Source organism: Balaenoptera musculus, chromosome 4 (genome assembly GCF_009873245.2).
Source record: "Balaenoptera musculus isolate JJ_BM4_2016_0621 chromosome 4, mBalMus1.pri.v3, whole genome shotgun sequence".
Taxonomy (NCBI): Eukaryota; Metazoa; Chordata; class Mammalia; order Artiodactyla; family Balaenopteridae; genus Balaenoptera; species Balaenoptera musculus.
In genome coordinates, this window is record NC_045788.1 from 118,584,245 (window position 1) to 118,599,602 (window position 15,358).

Here is a 15,358-nt window from a genome sequence, read left to right on the forward strand (position 1 = left end):
CAGAAATGAAGGACAAAATAAAATTAATTTGTCTTTAATTTATCTCTGCTCCAAAGAAGAAAAGAGCTAAGTCCAGAGGCCAAAAATAAAAACTTCCCCTGGAACCTAGGGCTAAGATTTTAATACCCATGAGATAATAGAGGGTGTGGCTTCAGGGGGGTTAGAGGAGGTGGAGTTGAGCCCCCAAATAATAGTCAGAATGACAAAGAGCTTCTTAGCCTATGAAAAGTGGATCTAGAAAAATTATCCAACTAATTGAAGCAACAGGAAAAATCTTGCCATCTAAATACAAATTTAAACCACTTGTATAGTGCAAAATTTACAGACAAGAAATTAATATTATAACTTGTCCAGAGCAGTGAAATAGCTAGCGCTCATTTAGAAGAGCCCTATCAGATCAAAACTGATCTTTTACATTCATAACCTAGGAATCACAGAGGTCCTCAGCAAAATTTTTCACTGCAAACAGGTCACTGTAAAAAATTATAATATGCATGAGGAAATGAACCAGCATCATGAGAATTAGCAAATGCCGCAAGCAGAAAAATTGGTCGCTTTGAAAACTGTTAAGTGGTAAAGCAATTTGAAAGAGACTCTAAATTATGTTTGTATCACTCAACTTTTGCTATATGACAGAGCTCCCCAATATTTAATGGCTTAAAACAACCACTTCAGTTTTTTTGAGAGATATGACCTTTTTTACTCAATCTATTTAATGTGAAAAAAAACAAAACAGTTCACCATTTTTCCCACCCTCCACCTCTGGCAACCACCAATCTGTTCTCTGTATTTATGAGCTTAGTTTATGTATGTATGTATGTATTTATTTGATTCCACATATAAGAGAGATCATACGGTATTTGACTTTCTCGGTCTGACTTATTTCACTTAACATAATACACTCGAGGTTCATTCCTGTTGTCTCAAATGGCAAGATTATATTTTTTTATGGCTGAATAATATTCCATTGTTGTGTGTGTGTGTGTGTGTGTGTGTGTGTGTAAATATATATATTACATTTTACTTATCCATTCATCCATTAATGGACACTTAGGTTATTTACATATCTTGGCTATTATAAATAATTTTGTAATAAACATGACAGTGCATATATCTTTCTGAATTAGTGTTTTTATTTTTTCAGATAAATACCCAAAAGTGGAACTGCTGGATTATATGGTAGTTCTATTTTTTAATTTTTGAGGAATCTCCATACTGTTTTCCATAGTAGTTGCACCAAATTACATTCCTACCAACAGTGCACAAGGGTCCCCTTCTCTCCACACCCTTGCCAACACTTGTTTTTTCTAGTCTTTTTGACAATGCCACTCTAACAGGTGTGAGGTCATATTTCATTGTAATTCTGATTTGCATTTCTCTGATAATTAATGATGTACAGCATCTTTTCATGTACCTGTTGGCCATCTGTACATCTTCTTTGGAAAAATGTCTATTCAGATCTTCTGCCCATTTATTAATCAGATTGTTTGTTTATTTTTACTATTGAATTGTATGCATTCTTTATGTGTTCTATATATTAGTCCCTAATCAGAAAAAAATGATTTGCAAATATCTTCTCCCATTCAGTAGGATTTGTTGATGGTCTCTTTTGCTGTGCAGAGCTTTTTAGTTTGAGGTAGTCCCACTTGGTTTTTTGTTTTTGTTTGTTTGTTTGCTTGCTTTTGTTGCTTTTACTTATGATGTCAGATTCCAAAAAATTATCGCCAAGACCTATGTCAAGGAGCTTACCACCTATGTTTTTTTCCAGGACTTCTATGGTTCCAGGTCTTACATTCAAGTCTTTAATCTATTTTGGGTTAATTTTGGTGTATGGTGTAAGATAGTGGTCCAGTTTTATTCTTTTGCATGTGGCTGCCCAATTTTCCCAACACCATTTATTGAGGAGACTATCTTTTCCCCAATGCATATTCTTGGCTCCTTTGTTGTACTAATTGACCATATACGTGTGGGTTTATTTCTGGGCTCTATTCTGTTCCCTTGATCTATGTGTTTGTTTTTATGCCAATACCATACTGTCGTAATATAGTAATATAGCTTTGTAATATAGTTTGAAATCAGGGAGCATGATGCCCTGAGTTTTGTTCTTCTTTCTCAAGATTGTTTTGGCTATTCAGGGTCTTTTATGGTTGCATACAAATTTTAGGATTATTTATTCTATTTCTGGTGAAAATGTCATTGGAATTTTTTTTTTTGGCTGCACCATGCAGCTTGCAGGATCTTAGTTCTCTGACCAGGGATCGAACCCAGGCCCCCTGCAGTGGAAGCACTGAGTCTCAAAAAGTGGACTGCTAGGGAATTCCCTGTACCATTGGAATTTTGATAGGGATTACACTGAATCTGTAGATTGCTTTGGGTAGTATGGACATTTTTTTTTTTTAATATTTATTTATTTGGCTGTGCTGGGTCTTCACTGTGGCAGGCAGGATCTTTTAGTTGTAGCATGCGGGATCTAGTTCCCTGACCAGGGATCAAACCTGAGCCCCCTGCACTGGGAGTGTGGAATCTTAACCACTGGACCACCAGGGAAGTCCCTAGTATGGACATATTAACAATATTAATTCTTCCAGTCCATGAGCACAGAATAGCTTTCCATCTATTTGTGTCTTCTTCAATTCCTTTCATTAACATCTTGTAGTTTTCAATATACAGTGGCCTTTCACCTCCTTGGTTAAATTTATTCCTAGTTATTGTATTCTTTTTGATACAATTGTAAATGTTATTGTGTTCTTTATTTCTGATAGTTCATCATTAATGTATAGAAATGCAACAGATTTCTGTATATTGATTTTGTATCCTGCACTTTGACTGAATCCATTTATTAGTTCTAATAGTTTTTTTTTGGTGGAATCTTTAGGGTTTTCTAAATGTAATACCATGTTATCTGCAAATAGTTACAGTTTTACTTCTTCTTTTTCAATGTGGATGGCTTTTATTTCCTTTTCTTGCCTAATTGCTTTGGTAGGACTTCCAATACGATGTTGAATAAAAGTGGTGAGAGTGGGTAAACTTGTCTTGTTCCTAAACTTAGAGGAAAAGCTTTCCTCTTTTCACCATTGAGGATGATGTTAGCTATGGGTTTGTCATACATGGCCTTTACCATGTTAAGTTACATTCCTTCTATACATGCTCTGTTGAGAGTATTTTTTATATAAATGGATATTAAATTTTGTTAAATGTTTTTTCCGCATGTATTGAGATGATTATGTGCTTTTTATCCTTCATTTTATCAATGTGGTCTATCACATTGACTGATTTATGAATGTTGAACCATTTGTGAATATTGTATTCCTGGAATGTTCCCTGGTCAGGGAACTAAGATCCCACATGCCACGGGGCAACTAAGCCCACGTGCCACAACTGCTGAGCTCGTGCGCCTCAACTAGAGCCTGCATGCCACAAACTACAGAGCCCACACGCTCTGGAACCTGCGCACCACAACTACAGAGCCCACGCACCCTAGAGCCTGTGTGCCACAACTAGAGAAGAGAAAACCCACACGCCACAACTACAGAGAAGCCCGCGCACCACAACGAAGCACCTGCGCGCTGCAACGAAAGATCCCACATGCATCAACGCAGATCCTGCATGCTGCAACTAAGACCCAATGCAGCCAAAAATAAAATTAAATAAATAATAAACAAATTTTTTTTTTAAAAAGTATGCAAACATACACAGTCCTGTGGGACTGCAGGTATATGCCCCACTAGCCACCAGAGCCAGGAAATCTGGAGGTGTCCCCTGGAGGTGTAGCAGTTGCAAAAATCAGGGCTCCAGATGAGTGTATAAGCTCTCTTCTGGATGATACTAGCGAACTGGAAGAAGGCAGAGGACAGCGCCAAGATGGCATCCACAGTCTACATTCCTTGAGAGCAGTGTCATAGGCCATTAGTGTGTGCCAAACCTGAAGCCTGCCCCCTAGGCTGAAACTCCAGGACAAGAAAAAACGCCTTCTTTGCAGAAAGACTATGTGCCTCGGTCCATTGTCTGTGCAGTGCCCTGGGGGTAGTAGTCTGCCAAGAATCATTTCTCCAATGCCACAGCCTCAATTTTGTGGTCAACAATTGGAGTGGTTCTTCTAGGCTGGGCTGAGCTGGACTGATCTCAGGTGGGCTCATTCATGTGTCCATAATCATCTTATGAATTGACTGGATCTGGCTGCTTTGTTGTGGTGTTGTCTAAGATGGATGGGATTCCTGTCTCCCCTTTCCATATGGTCTCCCATCTACAGTATGCTAGTGAGAGTTTGTTCCCATGATAATTTAAGGGTTCCAAGAAGGTAAGCAGAATTGTGGAAAACCTCTTTCACCTTCTGCCACAGTCTATTGTCCAAAGCAAGTCACAAGGTCGGTCCAGATTCAAGGGTTGGAGATATAGGCTCCATGTCTTGATGGAAGGGGAAGAATCTGTGATCATTTTTGCAATGTGCCATAAGGTAAAAAAAATTTTAAATAAAAGAAGAAATAGAAACAAAAAGAGTTCAGTATGCAGAAACAACTGGCAAATTTGAAAAACAGAATCTTCCTCAAGTGTCAGAGTAGAAGACAAGGGATCCAAATACCTCATTCATCATTAGGTTCTTCCCTAAATTCACAGCCTCTATTTTCAGGATCATCCTCCAATTTCAGCCAAATCACTGCATCTCCCATGGATACTTTTGTTTTTGAGATTTTTTTGTCTAGAATTGATTTCCCTCCCTTTCTACCAAACTGATCAATATTTCCTTTCAAAATTCTATTTATTCCAAATATCTCTTCTTCCATGAAAAGTAATAACAATGGTAATAATATTTAATACTGGTAATAATATTTATGATTCCTTAGCATATGCCAGCCACTGTTCTAAGTATCCCTCTTATTCCTACAATATCTCCCCAAATACCATGAAAGAGGAAAACCCAGGTCTCTCTGACTCAAAATTAATGCTCTTAATCTTCGCATTAACTACTCTCTAAAGTATTATTTCTTAGTGTCCCTAAACAGGTGTGATTTCTCTCAGTTTTGGCTTTGTATTTATCTTTAAAGTAGATTGACAATAGCAAGTATTGGTGAAGAGGTAGAGTGATGGCAATACTCAGGCACTGCTGGTGGAGCTGTAAACTTGTACAACCACTTTGGAAGACAGTTCGCTATTCTCTCTAAGGTAAAGGTACACAAGCCCTATGACTAGAAATTCAAATACTAGGATGTACCAAATGAATTGATGCCACATACACCAAGAAACAGATCCAAGAATGTCCACAGCATTAAAGCAACAAAGACCCAATGCAACTAAAAGTAAATAATAATTTTTTTTTTTTTTTTAATGTTTTAATGTAATGAAATACACTGGTACCCAGACAGTTAATTTCTTGGAGGGTTTGTCATTCTTTTTTTTTTAGAAATTCACGTTCTTTTATTTATTTATTTATTTATTTATTTTTATTTTTTTGGCTGTGTTGAGTCTTCGTTTCTGTGCGAGGGCTTTCTCTAGTTGCGGCAAGTGGGGACCACTCTTCATCGCGGTGCGCGGGCCTCTCACCATCGCGGCCTCTCTTGTTGCGGAGCACAGGCTCCAGACGCGCAGGCTCAGTAATTGTGGCTCACGGGCCCAGTTGCTCCGTGGCATGTGGGATCTTCCCAGACCAGGGCTCGAACCCGTGTCCCCTGCATTGGCAGGCAGATTCTCAACCACTGAGCCACCAGGGAAGCCCGTAAATAATAATTTTTAAAAAAACCATAAGGAGGATGTTACCATAATAATTAGTAAAGTAGTTTCCTTCATGTGGGAGAGAAGAAGTAATAATTAAGAGGAAGCATTTGGGGACCTTCTAGGTTCCAGAAATGTCTTATTTCATAGCCTTACTGGTGGTTTCATGAGCATTCACTAAACGATAATCCATTATACTGTACAGTTTTATCTTCTGCACATCCCTAAATGCATGTTATAATTCACAATAAAAACATTTAAAGAAAAAATAACAAAGGGATTTCATTAACTCCTATGACATGAAGGTCATAGGTAAGTAGTTTACCACTTACCTATGGCAGGTGTGTGTAAAGGAGAGAGGAAATGAAGAAGGGGAGGATAAGTAGAGATTCAGACCACAGGATCATTCTAAGAAGCTTTGGCCAGGCCAACAGGGAGTCCTCAAGCCAAAGTCGCCCTATAGAGGAATCCTGCTTCTTGCAGGAATTGACCTGCCTTAGGGTCCCTGGCATGCTGTCATGGGTGGAGGGCAGCTTGTGGAAAGTGTGGCCTTTGGAGAAATACAATGATGGATTCAGAGGCCAGCAGCAGGGGCTATCCACAAATTACATACTCCACAGCAGGAGATCTGAGCAGCACATTTCCAAGGCTGTTGCATCTACTAAAGGGATGTAAATTGTGAAAACTCCAAACTAGCAATGCAAATAAATGACATAAAACAATTTGAATTGCAAAATTACTAACTTAATGTTATAATAATAAATGTTATATTAATAAATTTTTATGATCATTCTACTCAGGAAATTTTTGAATATTCATGAAATGGTATGGAACACTATTTTTCTACTTTGAAGACTAGGGAAATAAGACTTCATACCCACTCAAATCTACCTGAGAGTAACAACTAATAAACCAGGCGATTTCAATTCTTAAAGCCCCAAGAAGCCTGTTGAGCACTTCTATTAAAAGCATTTGGGGGACCTCCCTGGTGGTGCAGTGGTTAAGAATCTGCCTGCCAATGCAGGGGACACAGGTTTGAGCCCTGGTCCAGGAAGATCCCACATGCCACAGAGCAACCAAGCCTGTGCACCACAACTACTGAGCCTGCACTCTAGAGCCCGCGAGCCACAACTCCTGAAGCCCGCATGCTTAGAGCCCGTGCTCCGCAACAAGAGAAGCCACCGCAGTGAGAAGCCCACGTACCACAACAAAGAGTAGCCCCCGCTCTCCACAACTAGAGAAAGCCCACGTGCAGCAACAAAGACCCAATGCAGCCATAAATAAATAAATAAATAAATAAAAAGAAGCAATGGGATAATAATAATAAAAAAAAAAAAGCATTTGGCTTTGTCTTTCAGCACTCATAACCAAGGTGACAGAGAAAATTCTAGCAAGCGGGAATGTGTAATTCTTTATAGGTGTCCTGGCCTAGAGTCCGAACAGTCTAGAGAAATGTGACTTTTAATTAAATGCATTTCACTTGAATTTGCCAGACTGTAACAGAAAGTAAACAAGCTATCAAGCCAATCCCATGTGATTTAATGTTGATAATAGAGTGTGAAGAAAATACCAGTTCTACCAATGCTTCCAGGGGTCCCCAGCCCCTTTGCTAGAAGCAGAGGGGGAAAAGAGCAGGCACTCATGTTTACCATTTAGAAGGTTTCTCTGAAATATTATATCCTCTCCTTGTGTTTTTCATACCATGATTCTGCTATTTGGAATACACATTTAAGAGCAGATTAGGAACTGTCAACACATAAAGGAAATCAGTAATGGAGGAAATTGAGAAAACTGGGTGTGTGTTTGTTGGTGGCCTGGTACCTTACAATTTATATTCACAGAAACTCACTAATCCTTGGGTTATCCCATGGTTTAATGGAGACAATGTTCTTACCTCGACATTGAACCCCCCCAAGGTCTGATGAAATAAAAAGAAGAAAATTATTTGGAAATCAGTTTGGAGGTACTTTATCATATTTCTACATAAATATGCTGCTGCTTACTTACTGTGATGGCTCTACATTTCTTAAGGTTGTTTTCAGAGACAATGGAGATGCCATCATTTTTAAATGTAGTTACATGTGCTATAAATAAAATGGCAGTATTCCCCTTTTCAAGTAAATGAAGTGAAAAACTGAACCACTGAATTTGTAACCAAGTGAAACAAATCAGGATTCTTGTCCCATTAGGGAGAGAATGAGTTCATCTGCAGGTATTTTATTACACGGGAACATCTTTTTCATAACTGTGCGTATGGGAAGAAGGATGTTCACAGATGTTGGAAATCCAAAAGGGCAGCTGGGGATTGGGTGAAGCGCCTCACCCCGCACTATGGAACATGAAGGAAACTGGTCCTTCCTTCCCTACCATCATCTTCATGTCTGCCCTGGCAGCCACGGCACGAGTGACTCAGTCAGGTTCAGGCCATCTACAGCTTTTGTGCAAGACTTTGAATTTTGAATAAGTATCACAAAGAAAACAGGACAGTTAGAACCCACTCACAGTTACAGAAATAGTGACAGTCTCTGTAGCAAAGCCACAGCTTCTTAGCCAGACTTCTGTTGTGCTACCTTCCTTTCTGACTCTCTAAAGTTGCCCTGCTTCTTGGCCTTTTGTCAAACGTTTCCCTGTCTCTCAATGATTCCTGGAACTTTCAACATACTTCTAACAAGATTTCTTTTTGCTTATGATGACTACAATAGCTGTTTTGCAATAAAAGGCAACCGAACCAATGACACCAACCAGAAATTCTAATCTCAGTGGCGATCAGGGAACTAAGCAGGAGCATGAGGTAAGAATTTAGTCACAGAGAGTTAAGGGAAAACAATCAGTGAGCAGACACGTTGCTTGGGGCTCTCCTGGGGCAGCTGATTACGAACGCTTCAACAGCTAATCCCCTTGCCATCAGCTGGTGAGGATGGGGGCCCCTGTGGAACCCCTGCTCTGGTAAAGTGCATCTCAGAAAATGGCTACTTTGCAATCTGCCAGGACCAAGCCAGCATGTGCCAGTCCCCATGAGAACAGACCAGAGAAAGCAGGCACTGAGGGGATGGGAACACAGGGAATGCACGTGGATCTAATCATTGGTTAAAACTCCAGAGCTGGCAAAACTTGGTAAGGTCAAGAATATCCATGGAAGAGTCTTTCTCCACTAAGTGTTGGGGGCAGGGGAGGGGGGCAGCACCTCTTCCTCTGAAACAGAAGCAGAACTTGGAAAGATGGAGAAAGAGGCTGCAAAGTTGGCGATAGGACTATGTGAGATAAATTATATTGGTGGCTTCTATTTTCTATGTGAAGCAGGCAGCCAGGACATGTTAAGAATGAGGGAGTGAGAAAATGGACAGAGGTTTAAAGAGTAGGTAAATATTTTGAATGGTCAACATCAGGGAAAAGTATGGGAAAAAAAAAAACCACTAAATGGTACTTAGGTCCGGATGAATTGAAAATAACAAACTTAAATGGATTCAGTCTAAGTACTTTTTCTCCAGCAACACCTTGCCCAGAAGTACTGGCTGTAAAAATAACGATCAGATCACTCAAAAGCTAAGAACTATTAAAAATTAGTAGAAGGCCAAAGGGGAGACAGAAGGAGAGAAGTAGGGTGCTGATAAGAGGGTAATAAATAGGGACGTGGAAACACAGGTTCTGGGCCAGTTCATGAAGGAAAGTGAAACTAAGAAGGAACTAACAAATGGGAAACCAGGAAAGAAGCCAGAGCTGAAAGGGTATGATGAGGTGGAAAACAGGATTAGTTGAAAGGAAGGAAGTGGGACAGGTGGGAGAAGTTACAGGGGTAGAACTTCATGGGTCAAAAAACTGAATAGCAAATAAGATAATGTGACTTCAGAAATGAGTGCTGGAGCAGAATGGAGGTAAAGGTCATCAGAGTAGGGATCCACAATCTGTGATGTAAGGATGCTGGACACTACACAGGAGGATATTAAAGTTACCCAGGACGATGGCGGGATTTCAGTAGAGAAGACACATCCGTCAGGTGTCAATTTCCTAAGTAAGTATAGCATAATGACCTAAGAGTCAGGGGATGAGTGGGGAAGAAAGCAGCAGAGCTGACATGCATGGTTCTAAGAGGAGGAGTGACATAACACAATAAAGTAGAAAAGGAATGCCAAAAAATTTTTAAACATTTTGGTTTAAAAAAATGTTTTAGTTATCATAACTGGAAGGCCAGAGGTGAAATGGGCTTCAGGGGTGGTTGTTTCCAAGGCTCAGCCATGACATCAAGACTTTGGTTCTTTCTGTCTTTATTCTCAGCCCAGAGCTTTAACCTGACTTAACTTTGAAGACTTAAGATAATTTCCAGTACATTCCTAGCTATGTGCTCCCTGCTCACAATCAGCCAGAGATAAAGAGACTGATTTCTCATCCAGCACTTTCAAAAGGAGGAGAGAACTTTCTGAAACACCTCCTGGAAACATCTTCTTGCATCTCATTGACTAGAATGGGGTTACATACCACTTGTAAACCAGTCACTAGCAAGAAAACAGCACTTCTTTTAGACAAGACATGCCCAATTCTTGGGCTGAGGTCAACTCTCCTTATGGCATTTTTGTTTCTCAATAAAATAGGAGGGACTTCCCTGGTGGCAGAGTGGTTGAGAATTTGCCTGCCAATGCAGGGGACACAGGTTCGATCCCTGGTCCAGGAAGATCCTACATGCTGGGGAGCAACTAAGCCCGTGAACCACAATTACTGAGCCTGCGCTCTAGAGCCCATATGCCACAATTACTGAAGCCCGCGCACCTAGAGCCTGTGCTCCACAACAAGAGAAGCCACTGCAATGAGAAGCCCACGCACCACAATGAAAAGTAGCCCCCTCTCGCCGCAACTAGAGAAAGCCCATATGAAGCAACGAAGACCCAATGCAGCCAAAAATTTTAAAATTAATTAATTAATTAAAAATTAATTAATTAAATGAGTGATTTTTTAAAAAATAAATAAAATAGGAGCAGCTGTTGGGGAGTCTACCATGACCTCCCTTACTCACATGCATCTGTGACATTTCCTCAGCATCTTCCCTTAAATTAGTAGGTCCAGAATGGGTAGTAAACAATGACTTCAATTTTCTGAATAAACAAAGTTTTGGCTTGCTATTAAAGAATCAGGTTTGCATTGGTGCCACTTGACACACTATTCAATTCATAATATTCACAAGGGGGACTTCCCTGGCAGTCCAGTGATTAGGACTCCGCACCTCCACTGCAGGGGGCTCAGGCTCGAACCCTGGTCGGGCATGCCACGTGGCACAGCCAAAAAAAAAAAGGAATGGCATAATGTTCACATGGGACCAGAATCCTCACAACTGCAAATGAAGATAAGCGCTGCAAGCACATTTCTTTCTACCTTATAAAACTGCAGCAACCCTGTGGTCTCTTGCTGAGGCTCCAGGACAGTCTTCATGCTCTTTCTGCTAAGACCACAGAGATTTTCCTCCAGCTACACATCCTAAAGGTCATATTGCTCCAGAGTTAGGGCTCTAAGTCCTACCTGCTGAAGCTGGAGACCATGAATGGTACTTGGGCTGGTAAGTCTGGAAGTCCTGACGGACTTCTATAGCAGCACAGAGGCAATGTGGGCATACAGACAGGTGGGCAGGCTGACCAATGCCAATCAATAGAAATTCAAGATTTAACACTACCCTATTTAAAAACATTCAATGGCTCACACACACAAAACAATGTCCCAACTCCTTAGAACTACATAAAGGACTATTTACATGCAGGCACAACCAATGGTACCAGCTTCATTGCCCAGTTTACATTCCAACTACGTTCTTGACATCCTTGAACACTCTTTGTTATCTCTATGCTTTTGAAGATTCTTCTACTAAGAATTCCTTCCCCTACTTTGAGAGTTAATTGTCCATCATATGTTATTGGTACAACTCACTATGTTAACATACTTAGCCAAACTCCACAACAATGGCCAAACAGTTGATGCTTTAAACGTTCAGCATTTTCTGATTTTCTTATCTCAGTATTTTAAAAATTGTAAGTAGTTTAGTACATCTTTGTGAATAAATCGCTGGATTGCTCATTTTCAGTAAGGAATCTCATGTCATGGAGCCATGACTTTAGATAGATGGAAATGATTGACACAGAGACAAGATGCTAAAGGAAGTGAAGTGAGGCAAACCAGTAGGGCAGGATAGAAGTGTCAAAACTCATTGTCCAGTGTACATATTTAAAATGTGTGGGCAGTTTTCCTGGAAGCCAAACCCACTGCATGGCTTGTTTTGAATATAACAGCATAAACTTCTTAAGCAATTGTTTTATGGTGTGTAACACATGTATAAAACTGCTGCATTAGGACATCTGGTCACTGTGTTTACTTTGCTAATGAAACAGAAATGATTTTTTCTTTATAAGATGAGGAAATCTTAAATGCTGTTCCCAGGCTAAGAGAGCACTGAGCCAGTCACGCCCACAACATTCTTCTTCTGAGAGCACACAACTCCCATCTGACTGACGCTGTTCTTATCTGGCCTTGTTCTTTCCAAATGACATCATCCCTTTCACTATTAAGAAATGACGTGTATACAAAGCTACAGTAATCAAGACAGTATGGTACTGGCACAAAAACAGAAATATAGATCAATGGAACAGGATAGAAAGCCCAAACATAAACCCACGCACCTATGGTCAACTAATCTATGACAAAGGAGGCAAGGATATACAATGGAGAAAAGACAGCCTCTTCGATAAGTGGTGCTGGGAAAACTGGACAGCTACATATAAAAGAATGAAATTAGAACACTCCCTAACAGCATACACAAAAATAAACTCAAAATGGATTAAAGACGTAAATGTAAGGTCAGACACTATCAACCTCTTAGAGGAAATCATAGGCAGAACACTCTATGACATAAATCACAGCAAGGTCCTTTTTGACCCACCTCCTAGAGAAATGGAAATAAAAACAAAAATAAACAAATGGGACCTAATGAAACTTAAAAGCTTTTGCACAGCAAAGGAAACCATAAACAAGATGAAAAGACAACCCTCAGAATGGGAGAAAATATTTGCAAATGAAGCAACTGACAAAGGATTAATCTCCAAAATATACAAGCAGCTCATGCAGCTCAATATCAAAAAAAAACAAACAACCCAATCCAAAAATGGGCAGAAGACCTAAATAGACATTTCTCCAAAGAAGATATACAGATTGCCAACAAACACACGAAAGGATGCTCAACATCACTAATCATTAGAGAAAAGCAAATCAAAACTACAATGAGGGGCTTCCCTGGTGGCGCAGTGGTTGGGAATCTGCCTGCCAATGCAGGGGACACGGGTTCGAGCCCTGGTCTGGGAAGATCCCACATGCCACGGAGCAACTAGGCCCGTGAGCCGCAACTACTGAGCCTGCGCGTCTGGAGCCTGTGCTCCGCAATAAGAGGGGCCACGATAGTGAGAGGCCCGCGCACCGCGATGAAGAGTGGCCCCTGCTCGCCGCAACTAGACAAAGCCCTCGCACAGAAACGAAGACCCAACACAGCCAAAAATAAGTAAATAAATAATAATTTAAAAAAAAAAAACAAAAAACAAAAAACAAAAAACTACAATGAGGTATCACCTCACAACGGTCAGAATGGCCATCATCAAAAAATCTACAAACAATAAATGCTGGAGAGGGTGTGGAGAAAAGGGAACCCTCTTGCACTCTTGGTGGGAATGTAAATTGATACAGCCAGTATGGAGAACAGTATGGAGGTTCCTTAAAAAACTAAAAATAGAACTACCATACAACCCAGTAATCCCACTACTGAGCATATACCCTGAGAAAACCATAATTCAAAAAGAGTCATGTACCACAATGTTCATTGCAGCTCTATTTTCAACAGCCAGGACATGGAAGCTACCTATGTGTCCATAGACAGATGAATGGATAAAGAAGATGTGGCACATATATACAATGGAATATTACTCAGCCATAAAAATAAACTAAATTGAGTTATTTGTAGTGAGGTGGATGGACCTAGAGACTTTCATACAGAATGAAGTAAGTCAGAAGAGAAAAATAAATAGCGTATGCTAACACATATATATATATAATCTAAAAAAAAAAAATGTTTCTGAAGAACCTAGGGGCAGGACAGGAATAAAGACGCAGACGCAGAGAATGGACTTGAGGACACGGGGAAGGAGAAGGGTAAGCTGGGAGGAAGTGAGAGAGTGGCATGGAGTTATATATACTGCTAAATGTAAAATAGATAGCTAGTGGGAAGCAGCCGCGTAGCACAGGGAGATCAGCTCGGTGCTTTGTGACCATCTAGAGGGGTGGGATAGGGAGGGTGGGCGGGAGGAGATATGGGGATATATATATATGTATAGCTGATTTACGTTGTTATAAAGCAGAAACTAACACACCATTGCAAAGCAATTATACTCTAATAAAGATGTTAAAAAAAAGAAATGATGTGTACTTTAGCTTTACCTCTTGAAGTAAGGTTCACTGTTGTATTTAAAGATCATGTGACAAATAAATGCAAAATGTAAAGCTGTCTCCCTATTCCATTCCAAATCCCAGCTTTAGGGACTTCCCTCGAGGTCCAGTGGTTGAGACTCCACGCTCGCAATGCAGGGGGCCCAGGTTTAATCCCTGGTCAGGGAACTAGATTCCACACGCGTGCTGCAACTAACAGTTGGCGTGCCACAACTAAGGAGCCCACCTGCCACAACTAAGACCCAGCGCAGCCAAATAATAATAAATAAATAAATAAATAATAAAAACAACAGCAATAAGTTCCAGCATTAAATAACAGATAGGCCAGAGAGAAAAAGGAAGAACAAACAGTTACTGAGTCCATATGATGTACCAAGCAAGGCTTCTAGATTGTAACTTCCCCAGAGTTGAGATTGTATCTTAGTCATCTCTATAGTGCTAATACCTAGCACAGTCCCCTGGCACCTATGCAGTTGCTCAATAAACGTTTATTTACTGAAGCAATCTAAATCCATTCTAGATGTTGTCCCATTTAATCCTCAAAACCACCCTCTGAATTTGGAAGTATTTTCTTCATTTAATAAAGAGATTAAGTAATTGGTCCAAGGTCACACTGAAAGGCCTGATTACAAACCAAGAATGTAAGACATCTTAGAAGTCATGTAGAAAAATGCAACTTTTAATAGATGAAACAAAACATTCAGTGAATTTGAGTGACTGTCTCCACAGATCACTTAAATTAAACCAAATGACACATCACTATAAACATGAAAATCAAGACAAACACATGAACTTAAGCTTAAAATATTCTAAACAATGAGTTTGCCCATTCATATTCTAATGCATAGGATGCAATTTGACAATGTGAGTATTCCTGCAATGCGGCCAGAACAAAAATGACTAAGCAATGGACTCTGCCCATGAAGGTGCAACAGAAACAGAAATAGTGTAATAAAACAGACCCTATGCTTTTACAGAGTTATGAGACAGGCATTGTGAGGACAGCAATGACAGAACAAATAACTCCACACTAAAGAGGAAGGAGACTAAGGATATTGTTAAAGAAACATTGCAGGAGCAAAGAAGAGTCCCAGAAGATCCTGGCATGGAAAGAAAATCATGAGGAACTCCATAGCGTGGCTGCTTAGGCTACGTAGGAGGAAATGGTAGGATATAATATTGGGAATGC

At 40.1% G+C, this 15,358-nt stretch overlaps 1 long non-coding RNA gene across 1 annotated transcript in view; it reads right to left on the reverse strand.

The window, feature by feature from the left end:
- The window catches only part of LOC118893923, a 456,255-nt gene that overhangs the window by 440,684 nt on the left and 213 nt on the right, over positions 1-15,358 (reverse strand). The window lies entirely within an intron of this gene.